Source organism: Lathamus discolor, chromosome 3 (assembly GCF_037157495.1).
Source record: "Lathamus discolor isolate bLatDis1 chromosome 3, bLatDis1.hap1, whole genome shotgun sequence".
NCBI classification, from domain to species: domain Eukaryota; kingdom Metazoa; phylum Chordata; class Aves; order Psittaciformes; family Psittacidae; genus Lathamus; species Lathamus discolor.
The window spans coordinates 26,587,889-26,605,178 of record NC_088886.1 but is presented as its reverse complement, the minus strand read 5'-3'; the positions used below and the strand labels follow the sequence as shown (position 1 = coordinate 26,605,178).

Below are 17,290 nucleotides of genomic sequence, written 5' to 3'. Positions count from 1 at the left end.
CCTCACAGCATGTGTAGCTTGCAAAAAAAGATCCTTTTATCATCTTCTATAATTGATTTTCACTGAGCTGGACAGCAGAAAACAATGCACCCCTGAGGAACTCATGCTTGGTCCACAGTTAACTGCAGCATCACATATCTGAGACCTCAGCATATTCCTTGAATATGCCTCAGCATATTCAAGTGTGCTGCTGCACTGATTCATCGTCCTGTCATTGAACATAACTAGGTATTTATTAAGAATGAGAACAACTGAATTTCATCTTTTACACCAAGAACTGTCTTTCTGAACAAAAGAGGGGAGCCACTAACAAGGTGCTGGGATATTGGTATATTTCAAATGAAAATACAGAGCTGGTATCATGGTATTTCATTTAATGAGGAAAATGAAGTTTAACAGGAAGTGTGAAGTGTTACAGACAACTCCAGTTTGGTTAGATTTCTCCATTCTCAGCACAAAGTAGGGCTGCACATACCAGCATCCCATGTCCTACAGATTATCAGCAGAGTGTCAGGAAAAGGTATCTAAGTATACACCATAAATATTAGCTACCTGTACCTAATATTCTCATATTCATTTTCTACTTTTCAGGGCTTCCTGAAATTATGATTTCTAACAACACTCAGGGGATTCAATGTTCATTAACCCATCCACATCTCCCTTGATAAGTGCAGGTGCCTTGGACAGATGAAGGCACTACCACATTCCCTCCCACTGGTGAGCCCACTTCCTTCTGTGGTGTGGTACCCTCAGGGGTACATCTGAATTTCCTTACTGAGCCATTTTCCAGTACAATTTCAGGACAGAATCTAAGCTCCACCACCCTGTAGTATCAATGATTTAGAAGCACAACAGAGATGAGCAACACAGGAGTAAAGTCACACAGGTCTGCAACAAAAGCCCTGGTGATGCTCTCTATCCAGAGGATTAAAAACTGTTTCACTCCTAAAGTCAGCTGCTCTGCTGACACGACACACATCTTTGGACCTGATAGCTGCTCCAGCAAGAGTCGTCTGAACCTCACAGTTGGGTAGCTTTGTGACACCAAGAACACAGCAGCTTTGAAACTGAACATCAGGAACAAATGCTCCCGCTTGCTGCTGAAAGCAGCCAGCAACCTGTGCCATGCAATGCTCAGCCTCTACCCTCTTCACAGTGGCCACTCTCAGCTCCAGCTGGAAACATCCTAAAAATCTGATTTCAAACATATCATTAAGCACAGCAAAAAGAGCACGGCTCTTGAAGGCAATCTTGAGTCAAGATCATTTACCATAAGTAATTTCCGAGATGATTCAAATAATATCTACCCTGCAACGAATTCACACCTCACTGCTAACAGGGTGTCAGAGACAGACTTGATCATGGGCACAGGGTATGTTCTCCAAAGCTGGCAGTAGCCATCTCTCAGAAATCATCATGCGCCAAAGGCAACATCTTCCGTAACAAATGAGACCTCCAAGAAATCTTTAAAATTTTATGTTTGTTACAAGTTTAAAGCTTGTGGCTATGTTTTTGGTAGAAAAGATTACAACAGCATACTACTGTGCACATCACTACTCAGGAAAAGAAGAGACGCTCTGCTGCACTGCTCTAATTAATAAAGACTCAGTACCTCCAAGTCCATGGCTACGACAGAACAGCTACAGCTTCCCTCCCCACTACTGCTTTGTAGCTTTAGGGCATATTCAGATGAAGCAGAATTACAGGCCAGAAAAAAAAAAAAAAAAGAAAAAGCAAAAGGGGAGAAAAATGCTATTCATAACTCCCATCTGCACTAGACCACAGTTTAAACCATCAGTTCCTAATCACCCATCATCTGAGACTTTTTTTCCAGAGGACATCTTCCCTTTTGCAGGTACACCATGTGCTTGGCAACACCTGCAGTTACTCTCAAGGGTTCCAACTTGAAAGTGCACATTACTAGGCAACATTGTCGAGGGCCTTATATAATTCCATATATATTTTTACCAATTAACAGCTGCATTATAGCAAATGTAGGTTGAAAGCATGCATACCAATAATACAGAACTAACCATCCCACAGAGACCTGAAAGTTCTCATATGTAAGTGCTTAAATTTCCAAGCCTAGGACATTCAGACTTAGAGCTAACTTTCTGCAACATCACACAAGTTAAAAGCAGATAGGTCTAATTACTGAGCTCATATCATCGCAATTCTTCCCAATTCAGGTGGAAGGTTCAAAACAATATGGAAAAACACACGTGGCTTTGAACATTTGTTTTGTCCAGTAGCCTTTGTACAGTTATCTGCTATAGTAACACACATCTTAGTTCCCACAGCATTGCGGCATCAAGAGAATTAAAGGTGTCACATTCGCCAACTGCCCATATTGAAATCACATGGATGCTGTAAACTTTCAATTATGAGGGTGGAGGAGATAATCCTTAAAAGAACTATTTCAAATACAGAGTACAGATGACATTTCAGAAAGGATGTCTTAGAAGCTGTGTGATGTATCTGTTGTTTTGATATCAAGGTTATTCATAACACTTAGAGACCAATTTCTCAAGCCTCTTAAAAATAATTTTCTCTATTTGTTTCTACAAATCACCTGATTCTAGTTTTAAAATCCCATTGAGAGCCACATAAACCATCAAAGAATTCCTTCTCAAAGAATAAGACTGAGACAAATACGACACAACAAGGCAGCAAGATAATCAAGGCGACCTGTTTATGCTGAGCTGAGGAAACCCTGAGCTGAGGAAACCCAGTAAAAGATAACTTCAATCTGTTCAGCTTTCAGTGAAAGAAAGTTGAGTGCCCCTGAATTGCTTTGCCCCCAAAGGCTGCACACATAGTAGGTGCTATGGATTAGATGATTTTTGCACCATGCACCACGCACCACACTAACTTGAGGTGAGCTCAAGCTGTAATAAGAGTACACTATTCTGACCTTGTGAAAGTGTTAAGAATTTTGGGTTTAGCTATTAACTGTGAATAGTGCCCTCCTAATGCATGTATTTGAGAGGGAGTTTCATCCCCTACAAGCCCTCTACACTGACAGCTTTTGAAACCTGGATGGAAAGCATTCTTCAGGGAGGCAAGAGAGACACAGGATGGCCTGCAGTCCTCCCAGATCCAAGACAAAATGCAAATTTCAGGGCCTCTGAAGTTGGCTGGCAAATATCCAGAAGGACTAATAGCAGCGCTTCATCACATACAGCTGCATTTGAGCAATTCGTTGGAAGAGAGCTCCTCACTGTTCTTCAAAATTATCTTTCTCAGCTTGCAAGTGCTCAATCAGAGATCCCTATGGGGTACCAAGGATGTTGACTCTGTGCAATAATGCTTCACCAACAATTAGAAATGTTGTAGAAAAAGAAAGATCTTTTCTTCTGGATTTGGCCAGACAAGTGAGAAAGCGACAGCACAACTTTGATACCTGACGGGGTGGGGGAGGTGGTGGTGAGGGGGGTGGAACGTAGCAAATAACAGTCGGGATTCAGGATTTGCTTCCTCTCTGTATGTATCCTATTAGGTTAATTTGTTTTATCTGTCTCCACAGTAGAAGGAGGACTAGAACAGAGAAACATGGATTACTCATTTCTGAAAACTCCAGTACTTGTCAGTGCTTCATTCTGGCAGACAGTAACACAGCAGTAATGTGGAGACATCAGTGGTTTTAACATATTTGGGAATGGTAAATAGAGAAAAAATGGAACAACCTGCAGTATTTCCTGTCTTTGAGTCAATGACAGTTCAGAAAACAATATAGGTAAGATTTTACTCTTGTTCTTTAACCATCATCAGGAATGGGTAAGAATAAAAACTTGAGGAGTTAAAAGTGGATTTCAGCATGGGAAAACTGGATGTCCCACATGCTACCAAAATGCCCTTCAAATGTTAACACCACCATCCACATGACAACGTACTAACTCAAAAGTGCTGTGTCCAACACTAAGCCACTTAGAAGCACAGGATTAAATACACATCACCCTGGAGAAAGAGAAAGGTGATGACAAGCAGTCAAAAGCTAGGAACTGTATGTTTAATGAAGAAAGGCACAAGGAGTGAATCTAGGTAGTAACATTAAGAACCATTTAGATGGGGTTTAAGCCAGTTAAAGATACTCCAATGATATTTCGATCAGTTCCACTTGGTAGGGTTCAAAAACTTACAAGATTTTTTTAACACTTTTCATTGCACAGGGACAGTAATTAGGTGGTATATTCATGTGTTAAATCATCAGTTCTGCACTCCTTACTCTACCACCAACTAAGCAAAACCTGAAAGTGCAGCTAATTAAGCAGAGCCTAAATTCAGCATGTTTGGATGACTTGCACCAGTTTTAAGAGAACATTCTATTATTGATATCAAATTTAAACATATCTTGGGCACACAGAAATCACAGTGGCTGGAACACTAGCTGATGTGCCAAGTATTTTTAATAGTAAATAGAAAATCCTAACAATGACCTCCAGTAAACTAAGAAAATTATAAAATTAATCTGTATAAACTGGAAATTCTCCAGAATAGGCAGTATCTAATGTTATTTGCTTTAGAATAAGTACAAAATAACAATTAAACTTTTACTTAACATGATCTTACTCATTAAAATGACACTGTTGATTTTCCATACAAACTTTAGCTTCATACTACATGGTGATTTGATTAACACCAGGAAAAAATATGACATGTATTAATGGATGAAAATCATCTCATGCAGTGGTGACTAAGTAGTCACAGGTATACATGTATGTTTCTGCTGAGGACTTAGTGAGGCTGGTCCTTGGCCCTGTGGTGTAAACATGTACGTTAATGAGTGGAAGAGAGCTTAAGATAATTACTTATCAAACCTGAAGTGACAATCAGTGTCAGACTGCCAAATAACTGAGAAGACACCAACAGGCCTGTGTCGCTAAATAAACTACAAAGAACACAATGTTGATTTCAGTAGTGCCACACACACAGAGCAACACAAATGATGGGCACAGCACCCTGTGAAGCCATCAGGATTGATTTTGTCAGGAACTTCCTGGCCAACATGGAAAACCAGCAGCTGAGCACACTGTGCTGGAATGGTCCGTGGTCAAGAGCTCAGAGAGACTTTGGATGGTGGATGCTGAAGTTAAAAATATTAAAAAATAAAAAATTTAACAAAATAAAAATCAGTGTGTGGCATTTCGCATCAATATGTGGAATTATGATAACTTTTAATGCTTGCAGTGCAAGAAGGATATTGAAAAACCGGATCCAGTGCAAAGAACCACCAAGAGGATGATTAAAGGACCAAAAGCTCAGCTTAGAGAAAGGCTCCAGAAGCACCATCTGTTCTTCTTAACGAAGGGAGAAGGTTAATAGGACGATCTGATCACAGTTTGCAAGTACCTACGTAAGAGACAGAAATTCGATCAAAGAGCTCTGTCCTTTAGCAAATGCATTCTAATAAGAGGCAATACAAAACCAGACAAACTTGGGCCCAAAACAAAACACGTGTACGATTGTTAACTCCATAAGTAAATGCTGATGTTGACACTATTACCAGTACTCATACCTGTCAGTAAGGCTAAGTGCAGGACAGTAAAAGGTGTCCTGGTCTCTCCATCACACATTACAAACACCACAGGATGATTTTTTTTTTTTCGTACTCCATTGCAATGTTCTAGCTAAAAAAAGGAATTAATTCGTAACAGCCAGGGAATTATTTGCAGAGCACAGACTCTGCATCAGCAGCTCTGTGTGTCCTATGAGGCCCTTACAGCAGGAGCATTGCTCCAAGATGGGACCTGCAGCATGCAGTTGGGGACAGGCTCTGTCACTCTGGCAGCTCTCAGGAATGAAAGTTAAAGATGGAAGCATCTCTGTTGTGTCATGGGCTGGCCATCATTCCCCACCAAGCTGGTATTTATCACAGTATCTCATCCCTCAGCATCTCCCACAAAACATGGCTACTGTGGGTAGAACATGCACATTCGCATGGAGTCCAAATCCTATGGAGCTTCAGTGCAGCTCACATCCTTCAGGACCCTGGACCATGCAGCAAGGCAACAGCTATAGCCAGGCATAAAGTGAAGCATCCAATTGTTATTTAAAGTAATCCCATTTTAAGATTAAATATTCATTGCTTATTATCTATTATTTGTTTTAGAAGGATTGGGGGAGATAGTTTTCCTTCAAATGTTCTTTGGGTCTGGAAGCTGAGGGACCAGAGCATCAGCTTCAGCATCCCCACTAGTTCTCAACTTGGACCCAAATGTGGCCTTCAGGATAAATGCATCCCAATCACAGGCCAGGCAGCTTATTTAAAAGTCACTTTGTTAATAACCCAGTAGGGTTAAGGAATAAGTAATTTAACCTCTTCAGCATGTTTTCTTAACAAGATCTTTGACTCCTATGTGCCATAGGTTTGTGGCAGGACATTTCCTCTGGGCCAGGAATAAGACCATAGAAGCAAGGGAAGATTTTTGCAGTGTGGTATAATTTGAGGAAGCCCAAAGGATGCATGAGATGCCTTGGGACTCCCCACCTCAAACCCCAGCTGTCTCACCACATGCTATAAAAGAAGTTTGACTCCAACCTTTTAGTAAAGACCTGTTCCTCCTTCTGTCCCTTACACTATTGCATACCAATGCTTCCTGCCCCACGCCTTGTACATGGGGACTGTTTTTAAGGGAAACACAACTATGGAGCAGAAGCTGATAACCTCATTAGATGCACAAGAAGCTGCTGCTAGCTTTCTAGAGACAAGGGCCTGGGGGAGAAAGCAAGAGACAGTTCGGCTAGAGGCAGAAGCAGCCTGTAGAGCAGTCAGCAGGAGGATGGCTATGTGTAATTATTTATTAATCTAGTTTATAAGAGCCATATCCCAGGAATGGCAGGGGGGAGTTGAACATGACTGTGCATGTGGGTGCCTCATGCAGCAGCCTTCACGGGAAAGGCTCTGCTGAAAAATTCCCAGCACCATCCCTCTGCTGCGCCTGCTGCTCTGCTGCCATTCCTGCACAGAGGCACTGATGTTTTGGAGGGGGAGGGAGCCCATCCCTTTCTGGCAACGCAGGCACCTCATGTAAATTCATTGAATAAATGCAGTCATTCCTCTCAGCTGATCCATCCCCACGTGCGCATGCTGAAGCTGCGCCAGACCCTCAATGCAGCCAACTCTCCCACAGTTCATCACTCTTGAAGGTGAAACTGTCACCCTTATCAGCATTTCCCCCTTCCCCTCCCCTGCCTGCCCCAAACTGCCTTCCCTGAATTTCCTGGCCCTCCTTCCTCACAGGAGCTTTCCTCTGCACAAGTCAAAATGCAACCCAGGCAGAGCCTTGAAAGAGACCTTGGAGAGTAAAGGACATTATAAATAGTTATTTTAAGCTGAGGAAAACTGTATTTCCCTTAGAGGTTGACTTTGGTTTCTTAAGCCCTTGCATTTTTAGGCTTAAATCTGTCTCCTTGATAAAGATCCATAGTAGCTGAGACCCAAAGATGTTTCTGAAGCACCAAAAGACATAAATAACTAGAAACAAAACTGGAGCAGCCTCACTGGGTGCTCGCATGAGCTACAGCTTCTGCAATCAGTCCATGTGAGCTTGTTAGTCATCTGAAACAGCAGAACCCTCAGCTCTTCATCAAAGAGGAAGGCTGTACAGGATTGGATTGAGCTGATATTTTTCCCTCTATTTTGGAGTAACCACCAACTCCTAGCTCTGACCTGGCCCAAAGAAAGTACTCTAAATATATGAGTGTCTGAATGAGTAGGACTGTATTCTGGGCCCATTCTAACCTCTGCTGACTGAGATCCATGCAGGTCTGCAATACCTTATCACATGCCACAGAACTGGACAGAATATGAAACAAATCTCCTTCCTCTAATGGATGTTTGTCACCTTTAGCTGCTGGTCTGACCAGAAGCTTCCATACTAACTATGGAAAGTCAGGGCCTTTAGGCTCTGTTTCCCTTTATGCAACATAGCTACTAGAAGCTCAGAACACAGGAACAAAATACACTTCAAAATACACAGACCCTAAGCTTTTACCCAGTTGTGGATGCTGAGGGCTTAGGTTTACATTCTCTTCACTTCTATTAACTTCAGCTGCTATAGAGGCCTCCTCAAACAGGAAACAGGTTTTGCTTCTCCAGTATTAAGCATCTTAGAAAGTAAAGCAAGGGAGGTACTAACACCACATAGCGAGAGATGTGTCAGAGGAAGAGCTGGAAATAATCTATTATTTTAAAGACCATACAAGCAACTGTCCAGCTAAGGAACCTTTTGGAGACATTTTTCCGGCTTTTTTCGATCTGGGGAGGGAGCAATGCAGAGATTTTTATCAGGCCCTTTTCCAGACTCATATAGCTCTAGCTTACATTCACTGCTAATGAGATGAAACATTACTTTCCAGAAGTGCCTGGTGATTGAGGATACCTTAAGTTGAGACTCTTCACATTCCTTTTAATTGCATTTCAAAGGTTCATCGTTTATTGAAACGTTACCTTTCAAAGCATCTTCAACTTCATTTCTTAAAAGAGGCACTATAGTCCCCAGCCACTAGAAAATTCCTGCCCATACCTTGCCACCTTTTCATTGTACGTTTTCACACCCAGGTTACACAGGGCAGCAATAAGTAACCATATGGAGACATAAATGATAGCTTTGGAAACAGGGTAGTTTGGGAACAGGGTAGTTCAGACATGCTTCTTTAAAAAGCATCTCTGCATTTGCAACCAAACCCAAGATTCAAGCCTCAGAACCACCAAAAGTTTGGCATTACAGCTCAGATCCATTTGGTTCACTGCTTGATTTCCTCTGCTCATAGAAGCAGCCTTTTGCTCCTGCTCAGCACAGGCCCTATGGCACATGCAACCTTAACCCATACTGCAGGAGCCAGGACACACATGCCCCTGCCAGTGGCAAGCAGCCCATGTGGCATCTAACTCCTGGGAGTCAGACCCAGCTGAGCTCCAAACTCTAGGGAAACTGAGAGCCAAGAGCAAAAGTAGAACAACTCTTATGTGGCTTTTTTTCCCTTGTCTTGCGTGTTGTACCAGTGAAGATGTCCTTCGCTAGATCTTTTGAAATCAAGACTGGTTTATCATTTGAAAAGCCAGACTGTGAAACCAGCTAAAGGTCTTCCTGCAGCTCAAGGATGCTTTAACATAGCATGTTGACGTAGTAAGTACCTGCAGGTACATATCGTCCTCTAAGCAGGAAAGCCTATGATACACCAAAAAACAGCCCATAGTTAGTTCTCAGCTTGAGAGTCCAAAAGAAACCAGTGCAGTGATCTGGTTTAACTACAAAGCATGGCGCATCATCTCTGGATTCACCAGTACCAGTATTGTAGTTCTGGTGTTCTCAACATAAAAAGGACATGGAACTGTTGGAACAAGTCCAGAGGAGGGCCATGAGGATGATCAGGGGACTGGAGCACCTTCCGTATGAAGACAGGCTGAGAAAGTTGTGGCTGTTCAGCCTGAAGAAGAGAAGGCTGTGCGGAGATCTCATAGCAGCCTTCCAGTATCTGAAGAGGGCCTACAAGGATACTTGAGAGGGACTCTTCACTACGGACTGTAGTGATAGGACAAGGGGTAATGGGTTAAAACTTAAACAGGGGAAGTTTAGATTGGATACAAGGAAGAAATTCTTTACTGTAAGGGTGGTGAGGCACTGGAATGGGTTGCCCAGGGAAGTTGTGAATGTTCCATCCTTGGCGGTGTTCAAGGCCAGGTTGGACAGAGCCTTGGGTAGCATGGTTTAGTGTGAGGTGTCCCTCTCCATGGCAGGGAGGTTGGAACTGGATGATCTTAAGGTCCTTTCCAACCCTAACTATTGTATGATTCTATAATCATACATATTTAAGAAAATGTGTGTTTTGATCCCATTAGCCTGAGATCAGCACAAATAAAGATATTTATCTGACGAGCTCTTTGGAGTTCTCACTCACTAATGTGGACATCCTTCTAATATTGCCCTTCTGCATATGGCTGCATCTGCATGCTTTGGGCTCAGATGCAACACACCTGCTTTAGCATCTGTAGCTACACCATAATTTCTTACAATTTAAAAGGCAGTAATTCAAGATAGCAAATAATATTTGACCAATGAGTTCAGGCTGCTGCAATATAATTGTTTCCTGCAGCTCTAAAGATACTGAAGGGAAGCAGCACATTTGTAAGAAGGAGCTGAGCCATGTGCAGAGCTTTACGAACCACTACTGTTTGTATGAGCTTGAATGAGCCACAGTCACTTCTACTTCGCCTCAGGTACTGAAGTTAACAGGTCTGAGCTATGCCCCATTTCTGGAAACTGAAGTATCCAGCTTTGCCTAGGTGCTCATTGTTTTCTATGCTTCCTTCTTCCATGCATTAATAAGATCAACCTACTGCCTCCAGATTTCCCCTCAGCTTTAGAGAGTTGTTGCTAAACACTACAGAAACATGTAGACCATAAAAGACTTTCTAGAGAGATGTCCCCTGGAGGGGGGATACTTTCCCTAGATGGTCATATTCAATAACTTTAGATACCTGATACTTGGTCATTTCCAGCTCAGAAATGAGCTGGAAACCCTGAAAAAAATTATTAGAATCTGGACAGGATTGAAAGCACTATCATATACAGATACAAAAAGGGATAGTACTTGTCAGGCATTTGCAGTCTTAACAAGCAAATAAAAAAACCTGACTTCACAAAGGCGTATTAAAGGGAGAAGACTTGACTAAGGTCACAGAGCAAACAAGTGGAGAGGCAAGATTACTACGAGGGTGTCCTGAAACCACCCAGCAGTTTGTTCTCCTTCCCTGCCCAGTTACCAGCTTGCTGAACTTGACCCTTATCCACAATTTCTTTTCAGACCTATCTTATTGATGCAAAAATATAACAGTAAGTGAAGTCTGCCCCACAGCTGCAGTCATCAGCAGCAGCTATGAGATGATTTGTCGCTTCTGCATTCACATTTGTTTGGGGTTCTCAGCTCCACAGAAGTAGCCCAAACAGTAGTCACTCATTCACCATTTGATCCATAAATAGACTTAGCTTGGTAAGAAACAAGTCACCAGGAAAATGCAATTCGGTAGATAGAACCAGCACCTATTACTAATTCCAGCAAACCAAAGTTCCCTTGGCAGCTTCAGATGCTGATTTGTTCATTGTAAGTGCACTTCTGCTCAATATCTCACCTCCATCGTTAAGACCCAACTCAAAGTCATTGTACAAATCTTAGGTACAGACAGAAGAATAGATATTTTCTCGCACAACCAGAGAAGATCCAACTTAGTATCTGCTTCCAGGTGGGATTATTTCTTCACACATTCCCCCAGTGTTTATGCTCAATCAACTGATTACTGTTAGACCTGCAATCTCAACTCTGAAGTGTCGATACAGAGGTCAGCTTTGAACTTACTTGTGTTACTTTATAAATGCCAGAGTTGACATAGAGCAAAAAAAGGCATTATTTGCAATATTGCTCAGTTAAGTTCATTTGCTATCAGAGATAGTTCAGGTAACATTTGCCATCACTACACCCCATAGTTTGCATAGGCAGTGTGGTAAATGCCGGCTGTTGTAGCAAAGTTAATAAGCATGTACTTTTCTTATTACATGTGTGTATGTACACATACACACACACAAAAATTGCACAGAGTAGGTATATTATATTCCTTGGTCACTGAAAAAATAAAGCTGCTGTTTGATACTACCAGAGATATCCGTATTATAAGACAACAAAATAAGTACTAGCCTGAAGCAATTCAGGGTACCTTCCAGCAGTGGTTTTGAGCACTGAAACAGCTTAGTGTACTTCAGGTGCACTTGACATCTGACATAGCCAACAGCTGGAACTGCTGGCTCCCAAGTACTATTACAGGGAAGAAGTGCTCCAGCTGGCTCTTGCATTTAAAAAGCAAGATGTTTGGGGTCATAAATGAAGCTTAATTAGGAGCAACCTTGATTAAATTCACTGGAGGAAAAGGTTCCTCAGGTCCAAGCTGGAAGTTGAGACTGAGACTCCGAACAGATGGGAATGCATGTATCCTGATCAAAGATCATTTTCCTCTGTGCAAACAAGGAGTGGAAAAGCATCTACAATAATAATAATAAAAAAAAAAAAAAAAAAAAAAGCTCTGAGGAAAAGAACATTGATTCCTAACTGCCAGTAAAATAACCTACAGTACTTGCCATGTTTGTGGATGTACACAGGCAGGATCAATTCCCAAGATCTTTACTTGGATTTTGTAAAAAAGAGACGGGCATTTGTTTCTCTGCTCACCAAACATTCAAGGAGCCAGAAAACCAAAAACTGCTTCTGTGAAGCATATTGTTATTTTGAGGCTACATTTTACACAGCTGTGCTGGCCAGAATCCCTACCGAAAGGGCAAGTTTGGAGTACTGGCTCCTTGATTTGGTCCCATCTTCCAAAACTGCAGAAATTGGAATGAAAGCCCTCCTGCCAGGCTGCTATGGAGAAAACAGAGATTTATGCTTTCCATGTCCACAAAGAAATCTGGACCCATCACACAGACCAGTGTCTCTGTGCTCAGACGTAGATCATCAACAGCTACATTAAGCGGAAGTACAAAACGTTTCCCAAAGAGATGTTATTGTTCAGGCACTAAGCTCAACCCTGGATTTTACCTGCTACTATTTTTTTTATTCATGCTTACGACACCTCCACGTGATAGCGGTCAGATCAGTATTATAGTTTTGTTTTAGAAACATCTGATTAAGTTCTGAGCAACCCAACATCTCCGTATGTTGTAAACTGAGAAGACGCCAGTGTTCCCAGGTGCCTGCTGTGTCAACAAAGACATTTGGGTACCATTATAAGTGCCTTCTAGAGCAGGTACCACCTAAAAGTTCAGAAAAATTCATAAACAGTAACTGAACCATAAAGCATCTACAGTAAAACATCCCCTCCACCTCACAGATGGACACACCGAGGTTGTGATTTGCTGGCGGGCAATGTTACTTCTATTTCTGCTGCTTCTTCCAGTTTACAGAATGCCCTAGCACAGGTCACTGCACCAAGCACTTCTCTAGCACAGGAAAGCACTTCTCCCCATATTTCCAAAAGCTTGCACTAGGCCTGCTTCTGCATTTAACATGGACACTGCACATCAAGAAAGGAGCACAGCATCGCTAGCTCCTACAATCATTTCCAAGAGTCTGGCATTCTGCAGGGCTTCTCCTGGAAGCCTGGAGTATGGGGCTGTAACTGTGCTTAGCTTTTACTTGACACATCTAGCTTTCTAAGTCAAAGAGAAAAGTTTAAATGCAGTCTGAGGAGACGCATGCACGTTTATGCAAAAGTGTAGCAGAAGGAATCTGCTTGAATTAGTTTTTAAGCCTCTTTTTGAAACACATCTTCCCACTTCCTCTCCCCTCGCCCCTCCACTCCATGTTAACCAGTCTGGTAACACTGCTAGTACCAAACCAGAGACATGAGACATTTATCAGCAATCATTCTTCCAATAACTGAGGGGCTGTATGGAGACATGCAGTTACCAGAGAGGCACTTACCACATAGCAAAGCTTATTTTATGCTCACCAGCTTATACCCAGATCTCTTTCTCTGCTACAAGGTGTTTAAAGGGTTGCTAACTTCAAATGAAAAACAATTCATGGGTTGTTTTTTTTCTTACAGCATTAAAATCACAACAGAAAGATCCACACACCCAGCATGCCAAGCCAACACACACAGAGCAAGACAACCAAAATGCAGCATTTTCTCATTTGACTTTGTAACACCTTTTTGCCTCAGGAGAGCCTTCCTTTACTCCCTACTTTCCTCTCCTGCCTGGCATATCTTTCATAAGCCCCTCAAGCATTATCCCAGCATTGCTGCTTCATTCTGAAGGTCCAGGAGCCTGCTGGAGGTGCTCAAGGGTTTTAGCATCCCCAGAGGTATACACAACTAGCCTGTAGCTTTCACCCTTCCTTTTCCCAGAGACAGATGTTGAGTACAGCCAAAGCTATTAGGGAAGACAAACCAGGTTTCCATGGTTATGGGAGCCTGAGCTTCCCATCTCAGGAAAAATGCAACGCACGAACCACTCTTATGAAGAAGCAGAAACAAGGCCAGACTTACAGGCAGCTGTGTACTACAGCTCCTCGGTGTTTTACATGCAGGCAACAGAAAAAGGGAAAAAAAAACTTTTCTTGACAGCTTGGATATCAGTGGGCTTAGACAGCAGCAGTGCTTTAAATATATTCCATTGCACCTGTGCTGTGACAGTATTAGCAGTATGGATGGGCAGAGCTGTGCTTCTGGCCTTTGCTCACCTGGGTGAGCCTTACTACCCTCTAAAGAGGGTCACTGCTGAAGGATGAGGTATTTAATACCAGCGAGAGCAAACTGCCAATTGATCTGAGCTGCCTGTCTCGTAGGCAAGGTGAAGAAGGTGAGGGCTGCTCTCTGGGGCATGAATAAACAGGTTGGGCACAAACACCCCAGGAAGGTGGAATTTGCAGGTGTGAATTTGCAAATCTGTCCCATTAAGTTAGGTTTGTGCTCAGTGTGCTGCAAAAATACACACGGTTTTCTCACTCCCCTCTTCCAAGCAAAGCATAAAGCACTTTCCTTCATGCTGTCCTGAAAGTAAAATGGTTTACGATCAAAAGCCCATGCTGCTTCAAACTGAAACACTGATGAGGCCAAGGATGCTGATACAATATGGAAGTGACAACTGCAGAGCTGCAGCAGATTTCTAAGGCAGTCACTCTCCAGGGCACAGAACATCACAGCCTCAATCCCACTTGAGGTGGTGGAATAGCATCACAACCATGTTAATTCCGAGGCAAGCATATTCTTTCAGAGCAGAATAAAACAGATTTCAGGCTTATTTTGGGAGTTCAGACCACGGGATCAGTTGATCACCTTTCCTCACCCCTCTCTTATATTCCTCTCTACAGCTACACAGTGGTCGCCTGACATCGGCTGTTTAAATCAGAGGTGCACAAGCTTAGCAAAACTATCCCTGGCAATCTAACTTCTCTGAACACCACCTTGGAAATGTGGAAATCTTGTGCTGGCAGTTTGTCTGAGCAGCAGCCACCTGAGACTGAAGTCCATCCCCTCACCAGGGTATGGTCACTGCCCATGCACCCCTCACAGCTTATTTCACTCCCCAAAGCTACTCTCACTGCATAGTAGCACAGGGATACCAGCAGCTAATGAATGCTGTATAGAGAAACTTGTCCAATACGGAACCAGATCAAGATAAGCCTATTACTTTTCCACTGATTGTGTCTGGCCCTGATCTGCAATTAACAAATCAATTAAAGTATTTTTTCCCTTCTGCAAAAAGCAAAGTTATCACCATCAATAATGATGTACCCTAATCCCCGGTACTTTCCAGAAGGGCACAGAACAAGGTTTGAGGGGAAGAAACTCAGAAGCATACAAGAATGATGAGAACAAATTCCTCCTATTTCTGGGCATCTTTGGCTGGTTTTGACCACTCGGGGATGACTTCACTTTCCAAAGAGTCATCTGTAGAACATCAGTTTATTTGGCAAATGAGAGTCTGTAGGGTGCAAAAGCATAAATGCACATACAATGCTAAGTTAGTGTTCAGATCCACATTAAAACTCCTCTAAAGCACTTAACTGGAAAACAGGCTTTCAAAGACCCATATTCTGCAGGACAAACAATAATATTGCAATTTCTTTGACCATACACTACTGCTTCTTGCAGCAGACCTAAGGAGTCTCATCCTATTCAGACAAAAGTTCAACTGGAGCTCAGCACCTGCCATCAGGGTGTCTTAGGCAAGTTTCTTGCTGAGGCAGACGTTTGAGAATACTTGAAATATATTTGCCTTAACAAGGGTTATTCCTAAACAATTGGCACCACTCTCCAAGGCAGTACATTATTCATTTAGCTCCTCTAACACACCTGAGAAGGATTCAAAATATACGCATAGAAGTCCTACAGGCAATTCAAACTCAACAGTAGGGATTTGGCCTGTTCTTTCTCTAGTTACCTCAAGAATGATTAAAAAGTCATTACTAAAACTCTGCTGGCTGAACACATCTAAGTGTGATTTGTGAGCTGCTCAAGTTGCACAGTCTTAAATACATGTTTGGTGTTTTTTCAATTTGTCCAGCCTACCATTAACTGCAATAACTTGTGTGCCACTAAATCTCGTCTGCTTGACCTTTTCATCCTCAAATCCCTGCAATAAATAATAAAAAGCGCAGTAATTCTTGCTCCTTGCAGCCATGCCTTGAGCCTTCTCTGCATTCAAACCGAAGTCATTTTAACAACAACTCACTGGAAACTGTTCAGCACACTCAAATGCATCTGCTGCAATTTTTTTTTCTTCTTAGGCAAAGATAGAGAAGGAAAGCCACATGCAGAGGCCTTTGAGCACTGCTGCTCTGCGAGGGACTGCAGGTTCTCACTAAAAGGAAGTGTCCCTTCTCTTACTGGTTACAACTCTTAACTCAGGCTTTGGTCTGTAATTTTCAAGACCCTCTGAAATATTCAAAGGGCTCTGGCTCTCCCAAGCTGTTCCCACACCTTAATAAAGCCCAAGTTGGGAAGAAACTGTCTTGAACTGGACAGAATGGAATACCAAACATCTGTGTCCTCATGCCACTACGCATCCCAGCTATCACCTGGCATTCTAGCAAGTAGGATGGCCTACAAATGAGTGAAGGTGGGGGTTATCAGGCTTGTTTCCTCAAATGACTGCAAAGACTGCAAGGAGAGAACCATCTATCAGATCTAGAGAAAATCTATCAGCTACTTCCCAACATAATCCTTCCTTGTAATATGTTAATAAGAAGCAGTTCAAAATAAATCAATAAAGCCAAGTAACCAACAGTGGAAGGGATTTCCTGGTGACAGAAACATCTATTAATAACTTGTTGGTAGAACTTCAGAAAAGGCCTGGCAAATGTATAAATAGCTATATTTAGTGTCTCCTATTCAAAAATACGCACAAGGATGTTAGCTAAACATCCTTGGTGAAGCAAGGCAAGCTAATCTGTAATGCTGGTCCCAATGGTTGGGAGTGCTGGTATGCTCTTTTTTGTCGTTCACATGGGGCAGGAGATTAGAGTCAGTCCCCATGCGGTTAAATAGCTTTGCAGAAGTAATGCTGACACAGGGCAAAAGAGCAACGGAAGCAGGACTCCGCTGTACCACAGCACATATCAGAGCTGGCACTTCTCCTACTGCTCTGCACAGCAGCCAGTTTGTCTCACCAGGACTTTAGACCTGTGAGGAGACAAGCTCTCCAAAGCATGGCCCTGGATCCAGCTCTCACCCAACTGAGAGCTGGACAATTCCAAAACCAAGCCAGCATTGCAGTATCCATTTAAACACACCAAC

The 17,290-nt window shown here is 42.5% G+C and overlaps 1 protein-coding gene across 1 annotated transcript in view; it reads right to left on the bottom strand.

The window, feature by feature from the left end:
• Window positions 1–17,290, bottom strand: part of FGF12 (fibroblast growth factor 12) — a 230,422-nt gene that overhangs the window by 195,492 nt on the left and 17,640 nt on the right. The window lies entirely within an intron of this gene.